This window comes from Culex quinquefasciatus, chromosome 2 (genome assembly GCF_015732765.1).
Source record: "Culex quinquefasciatus strain JHB chromosome 2, VPISU_Cqui_1.0_pri_paternal, whole genome shotgun sequence".
Lineage (NCBI taxonomy): Eukaryota > Metazoa > Arthropoda > Insecta > Diptera > Culicidae > Culex > Culex quinquefasciatus.
This window is the reverse complement of record NC_051862.1, coordinates 97,370,105-97,384,816: the sequence shown is the minus strand read 5'-3', so window position 1 is coordinate 97,384,816 and position 14,712 is coordinate 97,370,105. Positions and strand designations below refer to the sequence as shown.

Below are 14,712 nucleotides of genomic sequence, written 5' to 3'. Positions count from 1 at the left end.
AAACTAACCCCTGATTAAACCGACTCCCAAACAATATCCTTCAATCCCGACCAATTTCGTAAGCGTGACCAGCCCCTCCCCGTCCTCCCATCTTTTCAAACTTCTCAACTGATCGACAGACAACTGTGTCGATCCCCTAACAAGAACAGTCTTTGATAACCCGCCAACCGCCAACCCGGAACAATGCCGGTGTCGAAACTGTCCACCAATTCTTGTAAAACATATTTGACAAACAGCAAACCGCCAACCCGGAACAGTGCCGGTGTCCGAACTGTCTCATCATCCATTTGATAACCTGGAACAACACCGGTGGCCAGATTGTCCAAGGAAAAGATTTTGCTATCGTTGAAAACTCACAAAACACTGCTGGCCAAAACCGTAGCCCATGCTTGTCTATAAATAAATGTTCTAAAAATAACTTTGTAAATATGACTAGAAAAAGTCAAAGCACCATCGATTAAAAACCAAAGATATCTTGAACTTACGCCAGCTAGCCCGTTTCACCCCACACAGTAAAGCCCCTTCAAAAGCCACCATCTAAAAGTATCTGTATCTTTAAAGGGTCACTTCCTAGCATGTTGGTATGTTCTACAAAGTTGTTCCCCAGTTCAAAACCTATCTCCTACTACAAGAATCAAGTCATTTCATCGATTTATAAAAAAAATCCTAATACAATGTAAAAAAAGATAGTTTCCCATGGAAAATAAATCAAAATTCCATATAAATTTCAAATTAAAACTGGAGCTCCTAGACCTTACCAAATGGGCTCAAATTTTCAGGAGTGCTTCTGGGGACATAAAAGAACGAAATTCCGGTTGATGCAAGAAAAAATAACAACTTTTGTCTTTTTCATAGAAACGTGAACCACGCTAATCACCATGTACAAACAGAATATGGATATAAAAAAAATGTCGTTCAGTGCGTTTGAATGGGAGGATTGCTATCTTTTAATTTCAATGATGCCAATAAACAAGAACAGGTTATGAAACCAGTAATTTATCACAACATTGGATAGCTGTGAAAGCTCAAATTCAACATTTTCAAATATTTACGAAAGTTGTTAACTTTACTTATAGTCAAATTGATATTTAAAATTCATCTAACTCAAATTATGCAACAGAATATTAGGTTTGCATAAAATCCTGCACCGCAATACAACCCGCAAAGTACTGCAGCTTAATACCAAAATTCACGCTTTAAAAATCCCCCTTTTTCATGATAATAAAGTCATTGTACCCAGGTAAACGGGTGATGTAAAATGCCGAGGGCGTATATTTTAAATACAACGTACAATACACCTTCCACCAGCATGAACGAGAAAGTTGACAAACCGAAATCTTAACTGAAAGCATTTATAGGTAAAAATACGGGTGAACCCAAGCGTGCCCGAGAAGGAGGATAAAATGCCACTGCCGCCACCGGTGAAAAGGGAGACTTTTAATCCGATTTTCTTTCGCTTGAGCATAGCGTGGTCTGTTTTCTTTGTTTTTTTTTTTTTCCTTTTTTCGTATTCTTTAAGGGAAATACACCTTGCATACTTTTGCCTCATTTTCATAAATTCATTCATTTCTCCCCCTTCGGTATCGTGCTCCAAATATGACCAGCGGTTCGATATGCCTTTGAGTCCTCTCTGCGAGGAGGGCTGGGAACCCTTCGGAACACTGCAGACATAATCGACCGGACGGACGGAGTGATGGGAAACAAGATATTGTAATGGGGATCCTTTTGGAAAAAACGGCTTGACCTTGTGTGGACAAAAAACGATTTGTGAATGAAAATTTTCCTTTGATCTTCGTATGTCAATTTTATATGGACTTTGCATTTCTCTTTTAAAAATCTCTGGTTTGAAATTCATGCTTCACTGATCGTTATCAATACATTTTCTTGAATTCAATCTTAACTCGACCGTTTTTAAATGTATTAGTTATTTAACGTTCTTTTAATGTTAAGTCGAAAAAATCAGCAAAACTGCTGGCTTAATCCTAGAAATTTTTTCTTGCGATTTCATGAAAAATTGAACGACAACAATCACCTCCGTGTACGCACGAGAGTAAGCAGCAGCGAAGTGCTCAGTGCTTTATCGTTTTTTTTCGGATTTTGTCACCATAATTGATTGAGATTACCCGCGAGTTTGCTTCTCCAGCATGCCAAAGGCCGGCCGTGGCCGTGGCAGTTCGAGTGCGGCCTCGAAAAACCCGCGAAGTTCGTCTACCGGCCGTGTGCAAAAAGGTAAACAAACCAACGCCGTGTCGACCGCCATCGCGCAGGGGAGCGTGAGCGCAGAAAAGGCATCGACAAAAAAGATCACCAGTGCTAACTCGTTCTGGTACTTCCGGTGCCACAACTAGTGGCACATCAACATCCCCATCAGGAACGAGTTCCCGATGCTGAGCGACGAAGAAAGCAACAACAACACCGACGGTAGCACAACCGACGACGACGACGATGGACAAGCATGGAAGAAAGTGTCGACGTCAAAAAAGAACAATTCTCCAAAGGAACGTAAACCACCTCCAATTTTTGTTTTGGACACGTTGGTGGACGATGTTGACGAGTTGCTGGATAGTCGTCGTGGTAAGTCGTCAGTACAAGTACATTTGACGAAACGAACTTCAACCTGGTTCTGGAGACATTGAAGAGTAGAAACTTCAAGTTCTACACATTTGACCTTAGCGGCTGTCTTGCAGGGGTACCAAGACCGCCCGATCTCCGACCTCACGAAGGACCTCTCGAGTGCTGGAATAACGCCGCGTGACATAAAAGTCCTCTCGCGGACACACTTTACCTGTTGTACTTCGACCGCGGCACCGTCAAAATTCAAAACCTGCGGCGAACTAAGGCATTGGACGGTTTTTGGGTAAACTGGCGGTTCTACTCAAAAAACCCGTCGGACGCATGAAGAGTGGTGAATCACACCTATCTATGGTGTGTGTACTGCCGTGCAAAGCGGGCTTAGGGGACAAGGCAGCGCATCAAGTGCGCCAACTGTACTCCTCAGCGAAGTACGAACGTAACCAAGCCGGCAGCTGGGCAGCGTAAGGTTCCCGTGGACAACTCAGCGTTCCCTCCTGTATGGGGGCGATCGTTTGCCAGCGTGGTCGCTACTGGTAGCGTCAATGCGGCCCAGCAAGTAGTCACCAGGGAAGATCTCTTCACCCTGCCGGAGTTCTTTGCTCTCGCGGGGGAGATGATGACGCGGTTTCGGATATGCTGTAACGAGGCGGAGCAATTTCTGGCCCTTGGAGAGCACATCTACAAAGGATAAAATACTGTGATTACGTTATAAGCATTTACCTTTCTTTCCTCTTTCCTTTGCAGTTTTAGCAAGTTTATCTTTTTATTTTTCTTGCTCTTGTTAGCGCTTTAGTTAAAGAAATAATTGTTCCAAAATGGATTATTATGCAACACACAGCTGAAAGGAACTCCAAATATCTGTTATGAATTGCAAAAGAACTGATTGTATTTTGATTAGTCACCAATAAAACCGAATTGCAAATTGAAATTAACGACAATAACACAACTAGACATTTTTGAAGTTTTTGTCAGTAAACGCTTCAGTTTCGTCAAAGTATGATAAATTTGGGCTCCTTAAACACGCCCCAATCGACATAATTGTGGATTCCTGGCCATTAAATAAAATTGTAAAATTCGGCTATAATTTTTTTTTCTTAACTTATTTTTATTAGGTCTTTTTAGGTGCTGTGACCAGGTTGGGACCGAGGATCAGTAAAACATTATATAATAACAAAAAAACTCCTTAAATTCCATACTTGGAGATCATGTAACTGACGAGGGTTACTTGGTCCAAGCGGGTCTTGCAGGTCTTGAACCTGCCGATGTACTCGGAGAAAATCCCCACAGCTCAGCCGAACTGTAGAGTACCTCCCCGGCTTCCTTCTCCGTGGCTCCACCGTCTCGGGGCCACCTTGGCTGCTTCCTGCGGGACGAGGGCGATCCTTGGATTTTCCGTCCGGAACTGCGCCCGGCAGCGGAGGGAACTCCGCCGGCGTAAACGCCGGAACTGCTGGACTCTGCTTCTCCGCCTTCCTTGCCGGCGGTTTCGGTTTCGACGCCTGCTGGCGCCTCCGGATGAAGTCCGCACGCTTAGGGCAACTGCGGTCCGTGGCTTCGTGGGCTCCAGAGCAGTTGGCACACCGCTTCGGCTCGGCTTCTTGGACTTTGCACTCGTCCGTCTTGTGGGGACCCCACAGTTGTTGCACCTGCCGTTCAGGTGACAGTTCCTGGTTCCATGACCCAGCTGCCAGCAGTTCCTGCACTGGGTCACGTTCGGCCGCTTGTTACGGTAGGCCTCCCACCGGATGATAGTGCTTGCCACAACCTTCATTGCAGCCCAGTCAAATCAACCCGAATTCTGAAACGGAATCTAATTAGAATCGTATACAAATTCCGTTTCAAACGCAACAACCGGTTCGAACACGGAACCGGTTGTTGCGTTTGAAACGGAATTTGTATACGATTCTGATTAGATTCCGTTTCAGAATTCGGATTGAGTTAACTGGGAGAGAGCTTCTTCAGATTGGTGTATCCCTTGGGGAAGACCACAATGTACGGAATTTCGTCCACGGTGGACTTTTCCTTCCGCTTGATGGCATGCACCTCCAGCGCGTCCAGCTTGAGATCCCTCTTCAGAAGGTACTTGACCTCGTCCGGTTTCAGTTCATCAGGAAAACCACGAAGAACCACCCGATGATTTCGTTTGCTCTGCCGATCGTGGGTGTAGAATTCCACTTTCTTCTTCTTGAGTAGCTTTTGCAACTTGTCAAAATCTTTGACAGAGAAGCAGGTCACCTTGGTTCCAAATCGGGTTAGTTTGTAAATCGGTTTAAAACCTAATTTACAACTTTCCACTATCGCCACGAGCTTGTAAAAATCCGTGGTGTTCTTCACCACCAAAGGTGGTTGCTTTTGTTTACCTGCCGACTGGCCGGGTGGTGGAACCGCCGGGGCGTCCCCTCCTCCTGCTGGGCTGGCATTGTTGTTGTTTTGTTATCCGCTAGCGGGCTGAACTTGTTGTTGTTGAGCAGGGTCTTCTCAACTTTTTCTCCTTCGATGCCGATTCCAGTGACCTCGCTGGACTTCTTCCGCTTCCGATTCCCGCGGACGGGACGAAAATCTTCCTCCTCGGAGGATTCCTCCACCTCCATCTGTCAAAAACTTCCAAGGAGCAAAACACGTCTTAACTTGTCGCTGGCTGGCGACTGAGTTAAAATTCGGCTATAATTGTTATGGAATCATTTTAAGCAACCATGCGCATTAGGATGTAACAAAATGGTTCAATTTTGCGGGCATTTCATGGTATGATCCACTGGGTGTACTGAGCCCAAATGTCAAATATAAGCTTGATTGGTTGCGACAGGACCTGGCGCTCTGACTTTGAAGCTTAAATGGGATTTACCCGTGAAATCGGTGCGTTTTAGTTTTTGCCAGTTTTGAACCCCTTAACGATTTCTATATTTTTCAAAAACCTCATGAGCTCATAGTTCGTGTTTCTGGGGAAAAAATGCTAAAGAGTGCGAAATGCTTCGCCCAACAAGAATGTTACATAATTTTTAACTCCGTCGTAGGAAACTTCAACTTTTCAGCTTTGCTGGCCTTTAATCTGACAAAACGTTTTCACAGCAAGTCTCATTACTGTGATGATTTCACTCACTTTACTTTTAATTTTCCACCCAATTTAGAATTAATTTCCTACAGAGTGATTAATGATGTTCTCATGCTATTTTCACGAGTCCCAAAAATTCAACCCCGGATTTTTATGGGTTTTGAGGAATCCCGCCGGTACCGCCATCATTAATTAACCCCACTTCGCGAAAGACAGTGCTGCTGCTGCTGCCTTCATCATCCCCATCAGAAAACATCTCCATTTTGGTGTTTCATTAATGGTGCCTGGTGCTGCCTTGGCGCGCAGAAATCTCTATTGAAAAACGGCGGGTAATTATATTTTGCATAAATTATGACGAGCGGCACAATTAAGGTGTTCATTTCCAGTAAGCATTTGCATACATTAGGCCACGCCACCATCCGCCCACATCCAACTTCCCTTCATCAAGCCGGAAGCAGAAAGGATGGTCCACATGGTCCATCTCGTTCGTCATCATCATCACACCATCGCTACGGCGGTTCGGGCCGGGCCTAACCTTTGGCAGCCGTCAGAGAGTTGTGATTTGATTCATGAAATTTGCTATGCGTGCCAAATTGAATTGGATTTTATGAATAATTAAAATTACCCCCAGCACAAACCGACCGGCATGACGCACAATTTCGTGGCGGTGGTTGCCAAATCAGGCGCTGGCTGTTTTTGGACCATTCTGTTTCCGGTTCCTTGTGGGTTATATGTGTTTCTTTGTTCTGGTTTTGACGATGAATACAACACTAAAAGGCTTTTAGTGGCTTGTTTATTTTAAGACGTATGAATGTTTTAAAGCCTGGAAGAAACGGTCAATAAATCAAAACGGTTTATAGATGAGCGATTCTCTGGGAATCACAGCAGATTATTTATTCAACCAAAACAAACCGGATTTTGTAAGGTAGGGTAGAGTAGTAGGATGTAACAAAAATGACTTTTTGGCGGGCATTCAAGGGTTTGTTCCGGTGGGCATACTAAGCCCAAATCCAAAATATGAGCTTGATTGTACGTAACAGGAGCTGGCGCTCCGCCCTTCAATTTTAAATGGGATTTAACCCGTAAAAAAAGATTTTTTCAAAAATGTCACTTTTTGAGGCATTTTGGCCATTGAAGCGTTTACCAAAAACATCACTGGCGTGTAGGCCAGATCCTTGCGCATCTTTTGGTATATATAACATTGAAGTTTGGAGCATCCTGGAGCTCGGTACAGACCTTCAAAGTTTGGCATTTTTTCGAAAAATCGGTCCCGGCAAAAAAGATATGCGTCGCGCCTCGCGACGCCCTAGACGCCATCTGATTTTGCCGGGGCCGATTTTTCGAAAAAATGCCAAACTTTGAAGATCTGTACCGAGCTCCAGGGTGCTCCAAATTTCAATGTTATATATACCAAAAGATGCGCAAGGATCTGGCCTACACGCCAGTGATGTTTTTGGTAAACGCTTCAATGGCCAAAATGCCTCAAAAAGTGACATTTTTGAAAAAATCTTTTTTTACGGGTTAAATCCCATTTAAAATTGAAGGGCGGAGCGCCAGCTCCTGTTACGTCCAATCGAGCTCATATTTTGGATTTGGGTTTAGAATGCCAACCAGAATAAACCCTTGAATGCCCGCCAAAAAGTCATTTTTGTTACACTCTAGTAGAGTAGTCATCAATGAGACACGGGGAACAATGATAAAATGGCTCTCAAAAATCGTAGTTTCAACCAATCAGGCTCACATTTTGAGGAAAGGTGTGTCTAGTAGATACACGTCTGCCATAATAGTGGCTTTGGTTATGGACGCTCCCTTGTAAAGTTATTCTTAAATGTTTGATTCTGGGGTGTAAAAGTAAATTATGGATAAAAATTATTCGCTCGTAGGCTGCCACTGACACCAAAACTAACGTTTCTTTAAATTTCTTTCGACGTTCCGTTGGGAATGAGTTGGGCTACAATGTCCTTTCATTAGATTTGACCAAACTTAGAAATATATCCAGAATCCAGGGCTGTCTCATTGTTCCCCACTCTTTTCAGTCCATGGGTAACAATGAGACACTTTGATTTTTCTTCATTAAACTTTTCAAAATCTATGAAAATCTTTCAAAGCATGAATTGAATGTTATTTTTGGCATATTTTTAGAGTTTTAACTCTATTTATCCAAAAAATAAAATGCTATTTGGTCTAAATAAATGGATTTTACAAAATTTTAAAACTTTTAAGCATAACTTTTGTTAATTAAAGTTTCAAGTTGACAAAATTGTTTTAAAATGTTCAAGATAAGATACCTGCAATGGAACAATGCAAAAACATGATGTTTTACTAGAAAAGTATTGATTTTCGTAGAGTGTCTCATTGTTTCCCAGCTGTCTCATTGTTCGTGCCAAGTGCGTCTACACTGAGACAGTTGAAAAACTCTGTCTCTAGACATCAGATCGATCTCATATTTTGGTCAATGTTAAAACAAATTAAAAGAAAGAAAATGCAACAAAAAGCTCTTTAAAATATGCTAATGAAAAAAAAGTACAAAAATCATTGAAGTTTAAAAACCAAAAGTGTCTCATTGATGACTACCCTACCCTATACATAATGGCGTCTTTAATTAAATTTTGTTCAAAATTGACGTGCGGCAATAACGCAATCAAGGCGATTTGCCGTAGAAAAATAGCTCTTTGACGTTGGAGACATTTATCAACTATTGTGTCTTGAGTTAAAACTTACGGCATTTTTTTCACTGCTTATTTTTCACACGTGCAAATATTTTTTAAAGTTTTGTGTTTTAATTTTTTTCGGATTTTACTTGGTTATTCAAATAGTGTAATTTAAACTAAATTTTTGTCTCAAATCTACAAAGTTTATTTGCGTATTTTTCTGGGCAGCTTACAGTGTACCCATTTTAAAAGATTTTTTATTCTTTTTTTTGAAAATCATCATAAATTATGATATCAAAATTTATTTCATAATTTTGTTTCAATATTGCGGCCTCTTGTTAGTACCGGCAAGGGTTCTAATCTTGAAAATTGTGCTTTTCAACGTTAGCACAATTTATTTTGTTTTCATACTAGATTGAGGGTCAAAACAAAATCCTTGAATTAAGATAATACATCAATATAATAATAGTGTCAATTCATTTTCTATCGTTGAGAACACAAATTTCGCGGACTATACGGGTTCCACGGAATCAGCAAATTCACTGACCATATCAATGGATAACTTTTCTGGAACTTATTTTATTAGGTTCTATAATCGTATTTACCTAACTTACAACTTTAAAAGTTTAAAAAATCTCATAGGTTGTAAAGAAAATTTCAATATTTTGATGAAAGCTTAGACAAACAAATAATGAAACAGAACTGCAATAAAATTCCAGAGAATTTAACAGCTCTTTAATTTGACCATAAATTCACAACGGACTAAGAAAATCCCAAATGCCTAAATTAAACAACAAGCTGAATTTGCAATCCCGCCAAGCTAGTGACGAACCGTAGTATATCCTTCCGCAATATAGAGCTTACACTCACACACGCTAAATTGCACAAAGCCCCCACCCCCCCCCCCCTCCTCAGGGAGGGCGGACACAGTTCGGTTAAATTGAGCCTAATGAATGTGGCACGGTCTGTGATGGATAAAAACCAGTTTGCTAGTGTTGAAGCAGCTCTTCCTCGCCGTCGCCGCCGCAGCACACACATGAGATAATCGAAATCCGATTATACGATTTACGAGAGTGCGAGTGTTGCGGTGACGGTGACACATGCGCCCGGCGAAACCGGAGAAAGACGAGGTAAAACTCTGGCAAAGCGAGCAATATCCGCCGGCATTGCTGGTTGCCAGATTGTGACCATCCAACTAGTAGGGTTTGTGTGGCTGTGTGTTTGGTTAAATTTGCCACTTGGATCAGCTTCGTAATCCGTTAATCGCACCAAGGATTCAATTACCATATTCCATTTAACCCTCTGAGACTTGCACAGTACAAATTTTCTGAATTTGATACCGTAACTTTGATAACATGTTAACTTTTCCATTTTTTTTTTGTATACCATGCGTCTCCATCAAAACATGATTTCAGGAACGTTTCAATGGAGACGCATGGTGGTTGGAGATTTTAACCACTACCAAGAATTCTCGCATACTTTTTCAAAAGGTCCTATGTACATAGGAAACCCATGGTGCATTGGTGGTTTTCAAAAAGTAATCTCGAATTAATCAAGCTGACCTGACATTTAAAAAGGTTCAAGAACATTGATTTTTCACCGTTCACATGTTAGAGTTGATTTTCTTTTTTGAATATTAGTAAAATATATTGTTCGCTCTACAACATTGCCTTGGTGTTCTTGATTGCGAGATTCCTACTTAAAACTAGGTGTTAGAAGGCTTGATTACTGAGACAATTGCAAACCTCTTTTTACACCTAAGCTTCACCCCGGGATTCGAACCGACGACCTTTGGATTGCGAGTCCAACTGCCTACTAGCAACTCCCTCGAGACAGGACCCAGGGAGACGACTCCTACACCTAACCTTTAGGTTAGACTGGGGCCAACATTTACCTACCCATGATCAGACAAATCTCGTCTGGGATCGAACCCAGGCCGACTGGGTGAGAGGCAACCACGCTAACCCCTACACATGGGTATTATGAGGTTGTACAAAAAAATAATCAAAGTTTATGTCGCCCATTCCCCCTTCAAAATGGACCCGAAACATCAGAATAAATAGGAAAAGCATTTTCCGCGTTTATAATCATATTTTACAAAAAAGTTGGTGAAAAAAAACACTTTACTAAACTTTTAAATGAGTACGTTAGCTACTTCTGACATTTGCCCTCACCAGAACCCGTCAGTGCAAAAGACACATTATGGCTTTCCACCACCAAAGTTGATCGCCTCAACTCGTTTTTTTATTTTCAGCGCATTTGCATAGCTTTCAGAACTTTAGGTTTCCTCATTTCCAAGTTTTTAATGGAAAGCAAGCACCTTTCGTCTTCGCAAAAAGTAGTCAAGATGTGAAGATCCAATTGAAATGCAGAGCAACCACCGCACAGAACACCGAAAAGTTTCGTTAATTAAATTACCTGTTGTTGTGAGCAGCCAAATTGAGAAATCCTAATCCAAATGAGTTTCCGCTACAGCATTTCAAACGACGACGTTGCTTACAGTACGGGAGACAGCACACTACACGAGATTATCTGAATTTCAATTAAATATAATTTCACCGAGATTGTACCATCTAAATTGAATCCGATTGTACGTGCACACTTTAACACAGTGGTTATATTATAAAGACGCTCGTCACCAGATTGGTACGTGTACTAGTGCGTTTTGGAGAAAATTTTCATCCCTACTAAACACATTCCATATGCTACCACACACTAGCACGCGCTGTTTACAGCTAAAACCTCGAAAGCCACCGTCACCAATTTGCTTTTAGGGTTTTCCCTTCAACAGTCTGAACCGGCAGAAGTTGACCAAAAACAAAAAAAGAAGTGCACAATTTGAGCATACCGAAAGCAAGACAATAAAAACTTTTTAAACACGGGTTGGCGGAGAGAATTTTAGTGCAAAACTTGCCACGAAAGAACAAAGAAAACCCGTTAAAAGTTTCAATTGTTCGCTAACCGGTTTGACGATCTGAAGAGAGAACGGCAAACTTGAAAACTAAAGGAAAACTTTAAACGATGACATAACCACCGACCGCTTGGAGGTTCACTGGAATAGCAAAAAAAAAATGGAGCAAACGCGGATTTTCAGCTGTTTCAGAAGCGTTTCTCACGTGAAATCTCGATCGGCACCTTTTGTCACACGTCCAACACGGCACCGAGTCAGGATTATTTCATGTGTCAGCCCTAATCTTCCCACATGACACTAAAGCGGCTTAAAGCAATGAAATAGTTGATGTCGAAATTGCTTTTCCCGCCGCTTTTCCTCCCGGTTTTTCCTGTGCAGGCTTACAACACAGCAATCTTCCCGTTTCGTGCCAAAATGTTATGACTCACAGAGCGTGTATATAAACACAGACACACACACACCGCACTGTTGGAGTTCGGCTCAGCTGGCCCACTTTTAAGGGGGGGATATACTCTTGTTCCCTTTCTTCGGCGAAACGTGTTATCCGATCGGCGGCTCGACGACAACTGACAACAGCTGAAGTTACAATCGGCAGCGGTGGTGGCTCCTTGGCGAATATCCTTCGAGGAACTTCGTGGTGTTGGTGTTAGCAGGGTGGCGACATTTTGGAAAAATTGAAATCGTCAGATTTGTTTGATTTAAAAAAAATATTTTATTCGTATTTAAATTTAAAAAAAATAATTCAAATTTTTGCTACATGTTATGCGCTTTCTCTTCAGAATTGGAACCTACACAGTAAAAAAAATCATGGTTATATTACATCTGGGAAGGGTGTAATTTTACCTCAGAAAATGTGTATTTTACCACTATTCTGGTGTAAGGCCACTTTTCAGTCTAAATAAAAATGGAAATATTAATCAACCTTCTAAAATTATACCTTCCAAATGTACACTATTTTTTACTGTGTACGATCCTTGGTAGCACGTTCAATAAACATTTATTTGAACAAACTGGTTCGTTCGGCACCCAAACCTCTTTCTACTCCAAGGAATCTTCCACCCCAGGGTTCGAACTGACGACCTTTAGATTGCAAGCCATCCACCGCCAGCAATTTCACCGGAGCAGACTTTGTTTGGTGTGTTGTTTGTAATTATGGCATGGAGACGACTCCTACACCTGGAATGACATAAAGGCCTAACAACAATTAAGGTCGGGACCGACGTTTTACTTCCCCATTCGATGGAAGTTAGCTGATGGGAATCGAACCCATGATCATCCACCTACAAAGCGGACAGCGTTACCATTTGGCTAAGCCTGCTGCTATTTTTATAAATTCATTGAAATTTATCAAATTTTTGAATGTACCGTCATCTGGCGCGATTCGGAACTACAGTCTGCATAGGGACAGCAGTGTTTAGCGCATTTGATGGTTTTAAATATGGAAATGGATGCACACTAGGCCGTCCAAAAAAAATTAAATTGTTCAAAACTTCGGTGCTCACCCCTGCAATGTTAGATTAGGATGTCAGGAACAATCTTTCCATACAACAAAAAAATCCCAAAAATGGTTTACAACTCGCACGCTAAGGCTGGTACAAATATTTTTAAAAGTTTTGTCACCCCCTTTAAAATTGGCCCGAAAAATCAGGGGGCAAAAAAAAATATTTTACAATAAACTTCAAAATTTCAATGAAAATTCAAGTGCAACCAGCTGAAATCAAATTAAAATACATTCTCCTGCGTTTAAAATCATTTTTAGTATGTTTGGGTTTATTAAAAAACCTTAAGATTTTTTGAAAATTTTCGATGCAAAATCTTTTTTTTCGATAAAATTTTTGTTTTTGTCAGATCTTAGATTTTTTGAAAACTAATGATTGCAAAACAACTGAACTAGTGTAAAATGCATTTTAGAACACTTTTTTCATTTAAATGTAAAGACTATGGCTTGTTATTTAAATTTTTATATTTTTTTATTTTTTTGCCCCCCCGCCCCCTTGACCTCGACCAGGGCCGAGGGACAAAAACTTTTTTAAATATTTGCATTGGCCTAAGCTTGAGTGAAAAAAGTGCCTTTTTCGAGTATTTTTCAGAAATACATGTAACAAACATACTAAAATAATTCAAATTTGGTAGCCTTGGGCTTCAAGCTATAGTACATTATACCCTGAATAAATTCCTTTACACACGGAGAAAAAAGGGTTCCCAAAATCGTGAACACCCCTTCACGAAATTGGGAACCACGAACAAAGTGTTCATATTCCATGGTAGGTTTTTTTGAAAATCGTACCATGGCATTTGAACACTTTGTTCGTGGTTCCCAATTTCATGAACGGGTGTTCGCGATTCTGGGAACTCTTTTTTCTCCGTGTAGACATAGTCCATAAAAGCTTGTGTTGGGCATAGCAAGGCGTTTTAGGGAGAAAAATAACTCCGCAAAACGAGCCAAAAAAATTGGAAAAGCAGAAATATTTGCATTTCAGTGAACACAAAGTGGCGAATTTTCATAATTCTCAGTATATAAGCGTTTTTAGCGTAAAACATTGGCACTACTATGTTTTCAAACGGGAAGGCATATATCTTGGGTATTTATTTATTTTGATCGCTCAGAAAAGATATTTAAAAAAACATAAGATTTCCTCACACGTAAACAATGCTGATATTAAAAAAAAATGTTTTTCGTTTTTTTTTCATAAATTAGATTTATACTTTCGCGGCAATGGATTTCAAATTGAGAAAAACAGAATCGACGTAACACCTTATAATGTGGCCCTCCTCAACCTTGCAGTTTCGTCAATGGATCCTCAGGCAAACATTCAAATTGAGAACAAAGATTGAAATATTTAAAAAAAAATCGAAGACCCTACCCTGCTGTGTATGTTTAACCCTCAATTGCCCTTCTACTGAATCCAGCAATGACTCACATCGGTACTTTCCCGGGACGTGGCGACAGGTCTTTGTAATATCTCATAAAAAATAAAACCCGTCCCATAGGTGGGTCGCCAAGTCACTTTGAATTAAGGCATTAATAATAGCAAAATTTATTAACTATTCCATCGTCGCTTGGGTCAGTACGTGATCCGAATTTAATTCATCAAACGACACTCTGGGAATGTCACCGTTCCGGCCTGCCGTTTCGTCCTTAGTGGCCACTCGGGGTGCAAGTGGGCATGCGCCCCAACACCAGCAAGGAAACGAAGTGCACACAGACACAGCCCACAGTGTTGGTGAACAACATCACTTCGTTTTCCTTCTTGCCATCATTTTCATTCATTATCCTAGTCTCGATGACTGGTCGGCGGCTTCACATTGCGACCGGAGAGTTATAGAGAGACAGACCGGAACAGCCGGTGAAGTAGCAGCAGAGGGTTTCGCCGGTTTTCCAGCGAACTGAGTCGTAAAGTGGCCGAGCGCCAGACTGATTTTATTTTATTTTTTTTTACATGTTAGTAATGTCCCTGGACTAATATTTGGATTGGTCGGAATAGTTTTGATTTGGAAAACTTGATAGCTAGCCTTGCTTGGACTAT

General features: G+C 41.0%; 1 protein-coding gene across 19 annotated transcripts in view; it reads right to left on the bottom strand.

Annotated features, from left to right (window-relative positions):
- LOC6031516 (uncharacterized protein CG3556) overlaps nucleotides 1-11,775 on the bottom strand; it is a 69,405-nt gene extending 57,630 nt beyond the window's left edge. Inside the window, exons 1-3 of one of the 19 annotated variants that reach the window (XM_038254071.1) lie at nucleotides 11,391-11,769; nucleotides 11,313-11,326; nucleotides 10,693-11,066 (exon numbers count right to left, since the gene is read on the bottom strand). The gene's annotated coding sequence lies outside the window, so the exon portion shown is untranslated. Of the gene's footprint in view, nucleotides 1-10,692; nucleotides 11,067-11,312; nucleotides 11,327-11,390 lie in introns of all 19 variants that reach the window. The other 18 variants (XM_038254082.1, XM_038254070.1, XM_038254075.1 and 15 more) reach the window with 18 other exon arrangements.
- Between the last annotated feature and the right edge of the window lie 2,937 nt (nucleotides 11,776-14,712).